Source organism: Onychostruthus taczanowskii, unplaced genomic scaffold (genome assembly GCF_017590055.1).
Source record: "Onychostruthus taczanowskii isolate IOZ18803 unplaced genomic scaffold, ASM1759005v1 scaffold23, whole genome shotgun sequence".
Lineage (NCBI taxonomy): Eukaryota > Metazoa > Chordata > Aves > Passeriformes > Passeridae > Onychostruthus > Onychostruthus taczanowskii.
In genome coordinates this window covers 11,552,963-11,569,255 of record NW_024499573.1, presented here as the reverse complement: position 1 = coordinate 11,569,255, position 16,293 = coordinate 11,552,963, and positions in this window count along the sequence as shown.

The following is a 16,293-nucleotide window of genomic DNA, read 5'->3' as shown; positions in this document are numbered from 1 at the left end:
AATCAGCACAGGCACTGGTCTCACTGTTCCTGTTTGCAGCAGCCTGTCTGTTTTTCAACAATTTGCCTTCAAGTAATTTTTCAGAATGGGCTTAGCTGAAGGTGAGTGTTTACTGTCATATCCAATAGCTTTGTGGGAAAGATGAATTGCCGATGACTGACAGCTGTGGCATCTTAGTTCTGAGACTATATTGCTAGGAAGGTTTACAGGGATCAAGACCACTGGAGACATCATTGCACCAAAATTGTTTGGAGAGTCACAAACATGCCAGCCAGGGAGCCTGTGTGCAGGGAGTGTCCACGTGCTCAGGCAGCAATACATGATGCTTGCCTTGCTTGGATCCACACGCTGTTTCAGAAGCAGAGAGGGCGTGCAGAGACAAGGAGTGACCACGCTGCTTTCTGCTTCTCAGCACTCTGAGAAGGTGCAAGACAGCACAGGCTGCTGTTGTGCTCTGGCTCTGCTTGGGAGGTGGTGAGTACCCTCCTGTGCCCACCCAGGATGTGTCGTGCAGGTAGTCTGACCTACATGCACAACGTCCTCCAGGCTCTGGGAAAAGAGCAGCACTGGGAGATGTGGATGGCTGAGGAGCTAGGACTGGCCTTCAGTTTAGGCATAGCTAGAAATCCCACTCCCTACAATGTCAAGAACCCTATAGCAGCCCAAGTGTAACAGTGATACAGACCAGTTTCACTTCCTTTTTTTCCTTCTCCAAGTGTAGGATCAGTTCTAACTGTCACACATGGTTATAAAGGACCACCAGGTGCTGACTATCTGTTTTACTTCCAGCACATTTTATTTATAATTTTTTTTCCTGCTAGCAATGTAACTGCCCCCATATTTCTTCTCCATTTACATTATGTATTGTAGGAAGCAATCATGAACATAAAATTTTAGTTAAATGATATTACAAGAAACCTCAAAGTCAAGTTTTTTAAAAAATGCACTATAAAACTTCCAGATTAATTGCAGAGAGCAGTGACACATACATAATTTGTTCCTGAATAAGCTGTTTTGTAAGGTGGTGTTTTTTGGTCACCTGAGCAGCATGTTAAATTGAATGTCTTCGTTCTGTGCTTTAGGACAGGGTGTACGTAGCAGCTGTCACAAGACTTTCGAGCAGGTGATGGAACATTTACAAGAATTGTGTATGGTAACCTCAAAATTTTAAAGTTTGTGAAACAGAACAGACTGTACTTTTGGCTCATGTCTCCAGCAGGCCTCTTCTGCCTCTGGCTGTGCCCCAGCCTGGTCAGTGTCACGCACACTGTGATCCTGCAAGAGCCAGCACAGCAAACTGCCTAACTCAGACCACAATACCATCACTTGGAAGCCTGTATGGGAGTGTAGTTTGGGAGAAGGGCTGACTTCTGGCTGTTTTCTGCACTGTGGTTTCCAGGCCAATTCATGCCTTGGAGTCAGTAAGTATCCATCTATACAGTACACCAGTGCAGCATTCGTTCCTATGGATTTGTCTTACTCAAATGCCTTCAAAGAGCAGGACACATTTGTGCATTTCCCTTCATAGATCCCAGGGTACACTGACCAGAGCCTTAGTATATCTTCATTTTATGTTCATGCTTGGGACTTAAGAATCAGACATACTCTTTTATGGGAAGTGCTTGTGAATCCAGTCTAGAGCCAGAGGTCAACAGCACGGAGTGGTTAGTGGAGGACAAGATATTGAAATCAAGTAAGTGTGAGGTGTCCTTACATCCTCCTTACTTCTGGAGAAAGATGGTTTTAAGATATGTGGGGCAATGAATAAGAACAAACATCATGTGACGTCAAATGTGATATGATCAAATTTTATCCCTGGCAAGAGATGGTGTTGCACTATGCAAATCAAATGATTCATGCCATCATAGACTACCCATCACTAGTAAACTAAAACAACACAGTATTCCAGCCTCTCAGAAGATACGGTCATCCAAAAGCCTCAGGGCATGGGACAGGGTAAACTACTTTTGTTTTCCTCCACTGCAGAAGAAATGGAACATGGGTGAGGAGTCATACTCTGTTCCCTCAGCAGATACAAGGACTCCACGACAGACTGCAGACTGGATTCTGTTGAGTTTTCAGCCTTTCCAGATTACTTGTGGCATACTGGCAATGGTGGTACCCTCACAAGCAGTGAGCTGTGCCTTTCTTAGTTGGCCCCCTGCCATGACAGGCATTTTCTCCTGCCACTCAGACAAGTGACCTGACAGTTGTCCATCCTGGCTTTAACCCTTTTCAGGAGCTGATGTTTATTTCCATTCTCTCTACACTTTGCTTCCTGACAAAATGGGTGTAATCCAAAGAGTCTTCTCAGTGCTAAAATCATCCTGAAAGAAGGCATCATGTCCCATTTCATGAGGACACTGTCTTCATAGCAGCATCATATACAGGACCCCAAGAAGAAAAGGGAACCTGGAACTGGGCCAACAAGAAAAACTGAAGAGGAAATGCAGTCCAAGTTGTATGGGCAGTGTGAGAAAGCATGAGTTTGTGGTGTGCTACCATCAGGAATAGTCCCCTCACCAGACCCCAGTGATTCTGATGAAGGATGAGATCATTTATTGTGTCTAAGAAATTTTGAAGGAGTACAGCTTTTAATAGAGTGGACAGGCAGTCCTGTGACCTCCCATGGAACAGATTTTGTCCAGTTGCTGCTGGAATGCGCTGGTGGACTTGGTCCCTCTGGAGGTGACTGTCAGCCAGCAGAAGCATTAGGATTTGCACTGAAATAAAATATTGAGAAGGGTTAGCCATCTCTGTATAGATTTTCCCAATATCTCTCCAGGGCCATGATAGTGTGGACAAGGTGTGCAGCCTTTTAATATTTTGGTTTGAGAGCTGCTGTGCTGGATGGGTCTACTTTTCATGGGCTTTTCATGTTTCCAGCACATCCTGTGGTGGAGTAAAAGCTCCACTGAGTTGAAGAAATCTCTGTAATCTTTGAACACCAAATCCTTGCTAATAGATGCAATTTGTTCCTGGGACTCAAAGGCAGTAATTTAGAAAATGCTTTTGTTTCTTCTCTGAGTTGGACCAGATTGCACCTAGTGCATATAATTTTGCAAAATGGTCCCCAAGGAGGGTAGCTTGTCTACCTCTGAGTTTCAAAAACTGAAGCACTATGATGCATCTATGTAGGCAGTATACTTTGTCTGGAAAAGTTATTTACAGATAAGTGCACTTGAAGTAAGTGGATTTGTTAAGCAGCATTGCCTGACTCTTTGCTCATTGTTATCTATAGATTTCAGGGAAAGTATTTTCACTCCAGTGGAAAGCAAGTCAATATATTTCCCTAATCCATCCCTCAATGTAAAACCAGGCGTGTGCACTTCTGGTATTTAAAGTTATTTACCAATTAAACGCCAAGAAATCCAAGTTTGCAGCATGTCACTTGATTTGGACATGGTACAGCCATATTGGTACAAGAACTGTGTTGCAAAGATCCAAGAATAAAAGATCTCCCATATTTTCGAACAGCCTGTTCCTTGTAATGTTGATAACATTACCTAAGCAAGGTTATCCTCCTTATATGCTATGGAGAAGTTGTCCTCTAGTCTTTTGAAAAAGAGATTGGAGTAGATCTTAAGGCAGTCAAGACCATTTATGCAGCATCTTGTACCTTCCTTCATCTTTTTTTTTTCTTCCCAAAGTTTATAGCAGTGGGACTTGAATAGAGTGTTTTAAAACACCCAAACATCTATATTTTTTTCTTTATTTTTGGCAGGTGTGGTGAAGTCTAGTGGTGACATATGGTGTGTCAGCTTCCCCTTTCTGCTCACATAGGGACACGGAAACTCTAGGGATGAGTAGATCTCACAGAGTAAACTGCTGCTTCTGTATCCAGAAATGCAACTTTCTGGCTAAGAAAGAGGTGATCTGATGCCTCTATAGTTCATTACACAGCATAGAAATGTGTATATATATATATGTATGTATGTATTAGTGCATGAAGTGGCTGAATGTATATCAGACATAGACAAGGAGGATTTCTTCACATCTGTTGGACAATATGTAAGTGTATTCTTCAAAAAATAGCTAAGATGAGACTTTTAGGAAGACAGTCATTATTCCTTTCCAGTCCTTAGAAAGCAGTAAATTTTATTTTGAAGGCTTAGGCTTTAGCTTTATTTTTAAACCTTTAATCTAAATCCACACCCTAGGTCTTGATCCATTTGCAACCCCAAACACACATTCAACAACTTTGATGGGATATAAAAATGTAAATCCGTGTACTTTACATGTAGTTGTACATGCAACTGTACGTGCAGTTGGCTACCTGCCTACTTCATTAAGGTCAAAATTAACCAGAAATTTGGAAGGAGAGGTCATCAGTCACAAGAAAGAAACAGCCCTACGCAGCCTCTCCTCTGTAGAAATTAATGTGAATTATCTGAGAGCATTTTTGGTGTACTTATGGTGGTCTTTAAGTGCTCCAGAAAGAATCTATGAAGATAGTCCATGTTAATTTTGGTATTTATTATACATTGTGCCACTTAATTCAGCTTTCAGATCAGATGAATTAAGAGCCTGTAATACCACTCCACATCTGACAGTACATGCCATCTTGGATCATTCCTCAGCACCCCAGAGTTCAGCTCCCAAACTATCACTCTGCCCATTTTCTTGGTATGCAGCAGCTGGAAAATGCCGTGAGCACTCTGGGTCTGACTGTTTATCTGATGACTGCCACATTAAGACAACTTTCATGTTTCTACAACCTCAGCTTCCATGCTGAGTGAAGGAAACAATTTTTATCATGCACCTATTTATCAGATGATTTATCCCCTTGTGCTGTACAGAAGACTCCACTGGTTTTCTTGAGGACCTCCTGAGGAGTGGAGAAATGGGTTGGTCAAAAAGTAGGTTTCATTTGACTTGAAAAATTGCATCATCTTTGAGAAAGATGAATTACTGTCACTGTAAAGCAAGTCTCCCATGAAATGGAATGGAAGAGAATATATGCTCTTCATATAAATTTCTCAGGAGGGCTGTCTTCTATTTCCAGGACTTGAGAGTTTGATTTTGTTAGTTTTGCTTGTGAGGAAGCCAGATATTCCAGGCAGTGAGCCTTTTAACTTTTTTGTCACCTCAGACCCTCTTTCTTTGGCTTTGCACAGTCTTCTCTGCACTCTGAGATTTTTTCATTGTTTATGACCCAACCTGTATTGAACTTCTTAAATGTTATTAGTTGTGAATTTCAACTTTTTGGGTTAGCAGCTATCTCTTTTGTAAATGCACTGAGTGACAAAAAAAAAAAAATGGATAGAACATAAAATACCTCTGTTTGAAGATACTATTTTAGTTAATATAATGATGACTTAATAAGTGCCTAACATCCAAAAGTGTTTTATGTTTTGCCCATGAACGTCAGCAAATGCACATGACTCATTCTACGTACCATTCATATTGCTGCTAATCTCCCTGGTCTGTTTGCTGCATGGTCTAGAAAGTAAAGGTGTTTTATCTGTGAAAAGTTAAGTTAGCATATCACACAGCATGGGTCAGGTTGGACGGGACCACAGTGGATCATCTAGGGCAGCCTCTCTGCTCAAGCAGGGTCATCCCAGAGCACATTGCATGAGATTGTGTTTGGACACTTCTTGAATATCTCCAGTGAGGGAGACTCCACAGCCTCTCAGGGCAACCTGTTCTGGTGTTTGGTCACCCACACAGAAAAGTTCTTCCTCATATTCAAGTGGAACTTCCTATGCATCAGTTTCTGCCTGTTGCCTCTATCCTGTCGCTCAGCACTACTGAGAAGAGCCTGGCTCCATTCTCTTGGCACCCTCCCTTCAGATATTCAGATATTTATAGGCATTTGATGAGGCCACCTCTCAGCTGACTGTTCTAGAGGCTGAACAGGCCCAGCTCCTTCAGCCTTTCCTCTTAATAGACATGCTCCTGTCCCTTAATTATATTTGTTGCTCTCTGCTGGACCTGCTCCAGGGGCTCTATTTCTCTTGTCCTGAGAAGCCCAGGCTTGAACTCTGTGCCTCACCAGAGCTGAGTCAGGAGGCAGGATCGCCTCCCTCGGTGTCTGTCAATGCTCTTCCTAATGCACCCTGGGATTCCATTGGCCATCCTGGCTACAAGGACATATTGCTGTGGCACTGACAGTTTGTTGTCCAACAGAACCTCCTCACCCCTCTCTGCAGAGTTGCTTTCCAGCAGGTTGTTCTCCAGCCAGTACTGATAATCTGGGTTTATTCTTTCCCAGGTGCAGGACCCATTCAGGCTTAGAGGCAGAAAATTAATTGGAAGGCATTATGATCAGTGGAAGAATTAAATAATCTAATGTATTCTTAACCTTCTTTAACTTCTGAATTCTCTTCATTCTCATTTCTCTGATAACTAGGGAGTCCTAAAGCTATCTTTCATGCATTTGACAAAACACTATTACATGCTTCATTTGCATCAATTAAGCAAAAATCAGAGCTGAATGGCCTGTAAGTGGTGGTGGAATGATACCTTTAGTGCTTCAAGAAAGCAATATTTAATAAAGACTACTCAGAAAGATCTATCATGCTAGCATCAACCATTCTCTCTGAAAATACTGTGCTTTGGAAATGTAGGAATGAAGAAAGAGAATGGAACTCGCTCATGACTTATATTTTAAAGATATTGCTAAAGAGATTAGCAATTAATCCCATACAAATTTGCAATTTCATTGCTAGGAGTATTTCTTTGAAATCACATTATATATAGTAAGGTCACTGAAGCCCTTTTTTCACTTATGTTTATATGATCATCTGGAAATATTTTATGAGTGGGTTTATAGACTTGTATAAACAAACATCAACAAACTAAAATAATTGAGAAACAAGGGAGGTTTTATTGAAGGGAGTGATTAACATTCACAAGAACTTTGTTTTTCTACTAATTTTCTAACAGGTGTGTATTAATTGATTTTAATTTAAAAGAAAGTCAAGCTGCCACACTGCCTTACCAAAACAAAGTTCAAAGTTGTAGTTCAGTCTATGTTGAACTAAGCATAAAAGAGGAAAACACAAACAAAATAATGCTGCAGCAGTCAAACGGTTGGGAAACTGATTGCTAATTAAATCTGGCATAACTGTCAAAATAACTGTGCAATACATTTGAGAAATGAGACTCCAAAGTCACATGTAAGAAATCTGAGCATCAGAATTTCTCAATTTACTTGAGCTGTAAACTAATAAATCAATGTCTTTAAAATGAGATGAAAGATGAGGGAACTGTAAGAGATATTTTCACACTGCAGAGAACAAAAGGTATTAATAATTTTTGTGGATATTTTTAATGACATTTAATTGCTGTACTTTAAGTCTTAAACAGAGGATTTTAATGGGCACTGTAAAATTTTTGCCATTAGTTTTCAGTGCAATAAAATTTAATGCCTGATGCTGAGCTGGTATAAATCAGTGAAGTCAGTGGAGTCACAGATATACTGAGGATTAAGTCCCTTATTTTACATCAAGTGCAGCCAGTCTGCACTACCAAACATTGCAAAAAGAAAATAAGCTGTGTGAAACCTGGAGTGGGAATGGCATCTTTTGGGGAGGAGAGTTGGAGGTCATCATTGCTGACTGAGGCTTGCTGGTCCAGGGGCTAATGAAAACTGACAGATTGCTCCTCAGGAAAAAAATATCTCCTCACAAAAATAACAACCATGCAAATTAATATGATACACAAAGGGGGTGAAGATTTATGTGACTGTTTCCCACATCCCTTTCATCTGGCTTCCTTTTCTTGTGCTGCTCCCTAATGATGCTCATTTGTCTGCTTCACTTACTGCTGCCTCCCCTTCCTCCCATGCCCCTCCATTACTGCTGGAGTGCACGGGGCTGCATCTTCCTGGCCTCTCAGCCACTGAGGTGGTTTTGATGGCAGTGGAGCTGTTGCAGCTGAGGAATCTCCTTAGCCCATCTCTTCATGCCACTTCTCTGCCAGGGTTATCTCCTCGCAGCGCAGGTGCTGGGATGGGCTGCAGCCCCGCACTGCAGCTGCAGCAGGTCACAGTCCTGGCGTTGTGTTAGTTAGCAATCTGTGAGCTGCTGAGCCAGGAGTGAGCTGGTTTACTGCCTCCTTGGTTAACCTCTGCCTGCCAGCTGCAACCTGACAGAAGCAGTGAGGCAGAGCTGGGCTGCTGAGGCGGCAGATCAGCAGGAAGAGTCCTGCTACTTTCAATGAAAATAGTACACTGGCTTTAGATTACCCACAAGACTCAATTCTGCTGTGACTTTTACGAAGAGTTAGGAGATCCACTTGAGCAAAACATGAGTAAAGCTCTCATTTCTGTCCTACCATATTGCATCTAAACTCAGTTGAGAAATAATGCAGTTACCTTTCTCTGCTTCTGTCTTCCTCTGCTCTGGTGCATCTGAAATTAAATTCTGGCTTTTTAGAACAAAGTCCCTGGCTTTCCATTTAAAGTGCAAGATGTTAGACTTTTTGGTATGTTCTGATATGATAAATGTGTAATGGAAAATCTGTTTTCTGCACTTAGCTAGAGAGTAATTAATCTTAGATCTTTTTCCTTCCTTCTGGGAATGGAACTATCAGCTGCCTCCTGAGAGAGAGGCAGTTGGCAAGAGGCAACCTTCTTGATGAAGTGAGATGCATGGTGGATTTCTCTGAAGATATTGATATTGACCAGAGGCTGTATATGAACAGGATGAAGGGAAAGGAAGGGAAAGGCAGGAGAACTGAGGAAAACCACTTTGTTGCCTCCTTGTCCCTCAAAGCCATGAACAGCTCCCGCTGAAGGTTGTTGTGAAGTAGTTGCTTCACTGTTGTATCTGCTCTCAATAGAAAGTAGCAGAATATATGTACAACATCCATGTGTAAGTACACACACACACATGGGTACACATGCCTATACAGTATGATAGCTGATGCACTTTTTATTTCAATATATGATATAATGTGTTTATGAGCTTTGGTCTGAAGTTGAAGCTTTTCACAGCACAATGTGAAGAGCTGTTTGGTAAAAACCCATCAGCATTAGATAACTTGGTAAATTCCTTACTCAAGTATGGTAAACCTATTACAGATAAATGTTAATTTACTTTCATTTCCGCACATTTGTGGTTTTGCATTTGGCAAATGTGTCTTCTGCCTTGTGTTTAGCAAATAAGCATTTTTTTTTTTTGCTTTCATATTAAGAGATATGAGATCATATTATGAAATAAAGCTACTTTTAAAGATTTAATCTTACGATATAAAGCTATTTTAAAAGTCACTTTCAGATGTCAAGGCATCCCTTTCCTGCTTACATTGTCATCTTTTGAAAGAGGACATTGGGTAACTTAACAGCTTCTGGACTCCCTAGAGCATTGTTCTTGGTTGGGAAGGGTTTAGGAGTGATGGACTGGTTTTTATATTAGCTGCACAGGTTCCTAATCTTGATTCAATCTCTTTTGCAACGAGTGATGATCCTTTTAACATACCTGTGCCTTGGAGTTGATATAGCCAAGAACTCCTTTCTGTCTCTGGGAGAAATTTCTTTGCCACCTGGAGACATTTGTGTCTTGCTGTGTTTATTAAACTGCTGGCCTAGATATTGCTGAAATAGGTAGCTTTGGGGTGACAGGGGGATATGTATGTACCAAAAATATTTTTTTACCACTAGTTTACTTTATCTGAGGTTACATGTAGAGACAATGAATTAAAGAAAACTCAGTGTATATTCTTTTGCAGTTACAGAGAAATTAAGCACACTACTAATTTTATTGCTTGCTTTTCTTTTATAATCTCTTTTACAAACTGAATATTTAAGAATTATAATGTAAAACTTAATTTGAAGAAATTCTCCTCAGAAATGCACTATGCCAAAAACAGCAAGCAATGCAATGTGTTCCCCATTCTCCTTTCAGGAGAGGAAAAATAAACTAAGGTATTTTGAGATATAGATATATTGGTGTCAGAATACAGTAGTTGCTCAAAGCAAATTTCATCCTGCTTTTGAGGATGTATGGAGTAAGCATTCAGGATGGATACTACAGCTGTATATTTGCAGGCTAGGAGGGTTAAGTGGCAGAAAGATTTATTGGTTATCCAGAATCATTCACATGTTCTGCTTGCCACCAGCTGATGTACCTTCATCATTCTCCCCTGAGAGTAATAGTGATATTTTCCATTGTCTTTGTGCGTGTGACAGACCCTGAGCAGAATTCAAGGGATTGCAACAAGATGAATCTATTTAAACCAACATAAATCACTGGTAAGATGATTTCTTTATTTCTTTTTTCTTTTCCTGTAGGCTTTCCTGGAACATGCTTGGCCATGTGTTAGAGTGCATGCCATGTTTGTTATTGGTCAGTGTTGTATCGTGCTTTTTGTTTTATCAGTGGGTCTATGGTTTGATTTGTGATTTAGTGCTTTTCCTGGTGCTGGTTTTTCCTTTTGTCTCCACCCTTTTCCCAGAAATGTCGTCAGCTAGTTTCTAGTTTCTATTTCTCCAAATTTTACCCATTTCCTAAAAACTGTTTTTCTTCCTTGGAAGTTTATTGGTTCGCTCCTGTTATTCCCCGCCTGGGTTTTTACTCCCAACTCTCCTGATTTGTTGGAAGTTGGGTCTGCCCCTGCCTTTCCCCTGAGATATAAGTCTTTGTCGGCCCCTTAGTCGGGGCCCAGGAAGAAAGAGGGGAAGAAACACCATCAAATAAAGTTTCCCTGGGACCCCTGTGCGCTGCCTGTGTTTTATACTGCGCCGAAACAACTGACAACTGGGATTCAAGGAGCTCCAGGGGGAAAACTGCCGCCCCTCACTCTCAACATCAGCTAGCCGGGGAAGCGAAGCGGCAGGTCAGAGCAGTAAGTTTGCTGAAATGCTGCCTATTCAGTGAAAAGAACAGCAACCATCACTCCATTTGGGAGCTACTGAGAAATAGCTGAACATTGTTTACTCCATGGAAAGCCTATTCCTATCTTAACTGAATTAGATAAATGCAGGGAAAGAAGGGACTTAGCTTTTCACTGTTCCTTGAAAACACTAGATTTTTTTTTTAATACATAATCTTAGAATGGTGCTTTTAGCTAATACCTTTATAAAATGAAGTTATGCCTTGCAACACAGACCAGGATCATGCAGTACCCAAAGAAAGGGAACAGCTTTCAATGGAGTGGCTTTGTTTGCACTGTGACAGAGACACACAAGTTTGGTGTAGTATGTCACTGACTGTGAGACAGACTTCACAGAGTAAGTACCGGGCAGACACTGCTGGCACTTCAGGTGCAACAGGATGAAAGACCCCACAGGTCTGGAATGGATCACTACTGTCTCTGCTCATGCTATTTCAGACAAAACTGTAATTTAGCATATCTCTACCACATGTTGCGTAAATGCAAATAAAATGTTGGTTATCTTCTTTATTGTGATTTTGCAGACTACAATCACTGATGTATTCAAGCTACAACATTCCTTCTTATTGTATCATGATAAAGCTGCGTAAGAAGCTGGACAAAGATTAATTTTTCTGTTAAATTCCCTTGCTTTTTAAAATTCAGCTTTTTACACCAGAGAGCTGCAAATTCTCTGAATAGACGACATTCAGGATCTTGGAGGACATGGCAGCAATACTTCTGGAGAGGTCTCCATCTTCCCAGAGAGGTACTATATGTGCACAGGCTGGTTAGATGGCAGGCACAGTAAAATCCAGCCAGAGTCTTTGAACATATGGCACAGCAACAACTGCCTGCCTGCACAGATGGAGTGAACGGGGTGATTTATGTGTTCATGTGCAGCAGCAGCAGCTTCTGAGATACAGCACAGTCACTATGGCCGTGGAACATGTAAGATGCTAGCTGGGCTGAACAGCCATTCCAGTACTGATTAATGTGTCCTCTGACCATTCCAAGCAGGCTTTTGTCCTTATACTGAAAGATGACATCAGCACTCTGTTATCTGCCTGTATGAGGTTGAGCATAATAGGCACCCTGAGCCAGGTTCACAGGTATTAACAAGACAGAGGGAAATACTAACTTGTATTCAGTCTTGAAAGTTACCTGGTCATGGGAGCCAGGTCTCAGTGTCTCAGCAAGCTTTTTCCTAAAGATCTTGCTGGATATATTGTCTCCATTAAGAGACAGAAGAATCACAAAATAACAGAATATGTTGAGCTGAAAGGGCCCCACAAGGATCATCCAATCCAACTCCTTCAGCTCTGTCAGGCTGGTGCTGTGACCACTGCCCTGGGGAGCCTGTGCAGTGCCCAGACACCCTCTGGGTGAAGAACCTTTTTCTAACATCCAAACTAAACCTCCCCTGACACAACTTCAGGCCATTCCCTTGGGTCCTGCCAGTGATCATCACAGAGAAAAGATCAGTGCCTGCTCCTTCTCTTCTCCTCACGAGGAGGTTGTAGACTGTGATGAGATTCCAGCTGTCTTCAGAGTAATTTCTTTTTTTGCTTCAGTCAACCATTTTCCAACTGCCTCTACATGACTATTTCCCCTACAGGCCAAGAGGTTTCCTATCTCCTTATGCTTTTATCAGGGTAGGAGTCAAAAAGATATTTTTAGGAATAATAATGAGAACCATATCATCATCATAGCATTATACTGTGATCAAATAACACTTGAAAATATTCTTTGTAATCCACAACCTGAAAACTTAGAATCTTCCTACCTTTTCACATTTTACTGAAACTATTATGTTTTAACTAACTTGACAATTTTTCAGTAATTTCCTTAAGTTCAGCGAGACGCCTGATAAGGTTAAGTTCCACAAACTAATGGTGTGTTGTGGGAGGGACCTTAAAAACCTATATGCCTCTCTCCTGTCATGGGAGGCTTTATCTCAAAAGCTACTGTATGGTTCAAAGGCCTGTGCTGTTCAGTGGGGGAGTAGATTTATCTGTAGTGGGAGAAATGAACAACTTTAGTTTTACTGTAAAGCTCCAGGCATTATAGACAGCCAGGTAATATCCTGACTCTGCTTAAATCACTGGCAAAATGTCTGCTGACTTCAATAAAGCCAGGATTTCATCCACTACATCTTTAATAATCTGTGTCAAAATGAGATCAGTTCTTTGCTGTGAGTGGGAAGACATGAAATTGTTCTAAAATGGAAAATGGACAAGTTGCCAGTAACTAAGAGGCATCAGGGAATTTGAGAAGCTTCCATCTGGGAAACATCCTCAGTTAGTCTTCCATGTATATAAAAATGTTTCCTGTCTTTCACAGCTAATTAACTAGGAAGAAAAAACTATTCTCCTGGTGGGTATATCCAATACTCAGACTATGATATAAAATCAGCCAGTCTGTCATTGTCCAAAATACTGCTGGAATTTTGACTTTTATTGAAGTATCACCATGCCCCTTTTTTCTTTAATCTGTACATCAGTCTGTAGGTATAGAGCTAAGCTGCTCTTTACAATTAATTCATATAATCTAATATTTTATAGAACAATTAATAAAATCTAACAATTAAGGTTAGAAGATCAGACTTGAGCCTTCCAGGTTTCCAAAAACTTTACTCCAATATACAAAATACAGTTATACACCACAGTTAATTTTGGCTGAGATTAACTGGCAATGTCAGTAACAACAGACATGATATTCTATTTTAAAGTCCTGTGAGTAAGTAACTCTTCTGCCTTCTTTGAGGAGTCAGCATCACTAAGTTAATGTTATGAAAAGGGAGAAATCCGATTTCAAAAATGTGTGCACCAAAGTTCACAGATTTTCCATTAATTATGTAAACAAATACCATTACAGAACTACAAGGATAAATTAAGTTCTCCAGTCTTATTGTAATATTAAAGTAGTTATTAAAGTTATAAATGCATTTTTATATAATTAGGTAAATCAGTCAGGTTCTCTGGTAAGTTTTTGCCATTCTGTAGACTTCTAAATATCTATCAATTGATCGATCGATAGATATAGATATAATCCCCCCAAATTAAAATACACTGATTTTCCTGTGAAAAGCAACCAGATTACTTTTCACCTGATGCTGAAGATTTGCCCAGAAAATTTTATTTTGTATCTTTGCTTTTTAAGAAGTGGTTGGTTATCCTTCTGTGCTCCTCTGTGTTAATCACAACTGGATTTTTTTTTTCTCTTTAACAGCAGTAATCATAAGAAAGTAGCTGTTGGCTTAATCAAAGTGACTTTCTTTTAAATTCTGTCTTCAGTGGAGCTTTTAAAAATCCAAGTCAAATGCTCTATTGCCTTCAGGAAATATTTCCAGAGAAACACTATAGCTACAAGTTAAACAGAGAGCATCTTCTGCTAAAAATTGATGTTTTTCCGTGGCAGTGTGTAAAAAAGAAAACAAAGCCAATGTAGCCTCTGAAAGAGCTGAATTGCTTTCTACTCTATGGTAAAGGGAAGAACACAATGCTGTGGAGTTCTGGGGAAAAGGAGCAAAGTATTGGTTTCCTGTTTTGTGCCTATTTATTGGGATAATTGCATCAGTAGTAGAACCACAGTTTTCAGAATAGGAAAAGCCTGTCTCCACTCACTAGTTTTATAATAGCTGCTGATATAGTAAATTTAGAGTCCTGCAAGAGGGGGCCTTTATCTTATCTACTGTTGATTGAAAAGCCACTATTGTCTCTATTGTCTCTATTGTCCTTAGATTTGTTTGCCCTTACTGGTCTTGCTGTACCACAACAGAGAAAAAGAAAGAACATATTTAGTCACAGAGTCCCAGATACTGCAAATATACACCTAATGAATTCATGTTGCACCTTGAGGAATATTATCAAACAGAGTCCTAGATACTGCAAATATACACCTAATGAATTCATGTTGCACCTTGAGGAATATTATCAAACTATCAGGCAGAAACAAGTGGATGTGAAAGGGTTTTTGATGCATGTGCTTGCCAGTGAGTGCTACCCACCCATAGGATTCTTTGTGCGTCTGATGCCTGTATGACAAAAGTAGAAATAACCCAAAGATATTGCATGACTTTGCCATCTTCTAATAAGAGCATAATCCCCTAGGTAAAAATCAGATTTTCTCAAGCTACCTGTCTCCCAGTACAAATTTTATGTTCCCCAGCTTTTATAGTGGCCTGGACTGAGCAGGGAAATAGAGGAGTGTTCCCACATGAATCCTTTCTCTTCTGGTTCATGGCCACCCTCCCTGGACCAGGGAGCTTGAGAGCAGCAACCATTCCAGGCTCTGGACAGCCCAGATTCGGGGCTTGCTCTTGCTTGGCAGGGGTCCCTGGGGAGTAGGCTGCTGTGCAGGAAGACAGGCAGCAGCACTGCTGTGTTTCAGATGGCAGGAGCAGGGCTGAGAGCCTGTGCTAAGTGCTGGCTATTGATAGCTCAAGCTGGCTGCTTGCTCAGCTGTGCAGGGACAAGTGGCCCTTTGAGTCTCTGCGTACACTGAGAAGTGAGAGATGCAAACTCCTGATTTAGGCTCTCTAAATTGCTCTCTGGAGGTGTTCAGAGCTGTCTTGTCCTGTCTGGTGTGCATTTAAAGCAGTTGGGTATGTTTCCTTCACAGCTTGCACTACATATAAAAGGACAGTTGCCTGATTTTGAGATGAGCTTAGTTTGGACATACACTCAGGGTAGGGTGGAATCCAGCTAAGGCTCACTGTGTGGGTGTTCTCAATCTCTGAAATGGAAATGACAACTCTCTGCATGGAAGTTGTGTCGTTTTGTAAGCATTAAGAAACTGATGTGCCTCTGATTATGCTGATGCCACCATTGGACTGAACCCCTTCAAACCCCTCAGCTCATCTGTGCTGCACCCTTCTGTTAATGCCCAAAGAAAGTTTTGTTACACTACATCTTTTTTTGTACCTTTAATGAAAGACAACAGGAATATATGATTGCAAATCTGTGGCTTCTGGTGGAATGTAAAATTTGTGGAAAGGAACTACTCTGTTCAAGCTGTATTTGTATCTTTTCCGTGAGAAACATCACATATGCCACTTAGCAATTGCTAATAGGAATCAGAAGCTTAATTGGCAGCTCACCAGATGAACAAAGGATATTAAAAAATACCATTTCCCCAAGGATATGCCCAGATATCTAGGAATAAGAATAGATTCTGCAGCTGAGTTTTCATAAATACTGGATTTATAGCTGAGTTCAGCATTTTCATGTGGTCAGTAGCCCTGCAATGCAGGGCCTAAGCAGTGATGCATATTACAGTTACAGCACATAGTCTTGGATTTTACTCTAGCACTAAGTTGCACTGTGCCAGACTTCAAGGATGAAGACAGCATAACAACACATAACCACTCTCATGTGCTCCTAGTGTTCTCAGTGTCCCCAGTTTTGCTTTTTATTGCTTCTTTTTGTTTAAGAATATGTTCTGAGACAAAGAAGCTGAAATTATTTAAGA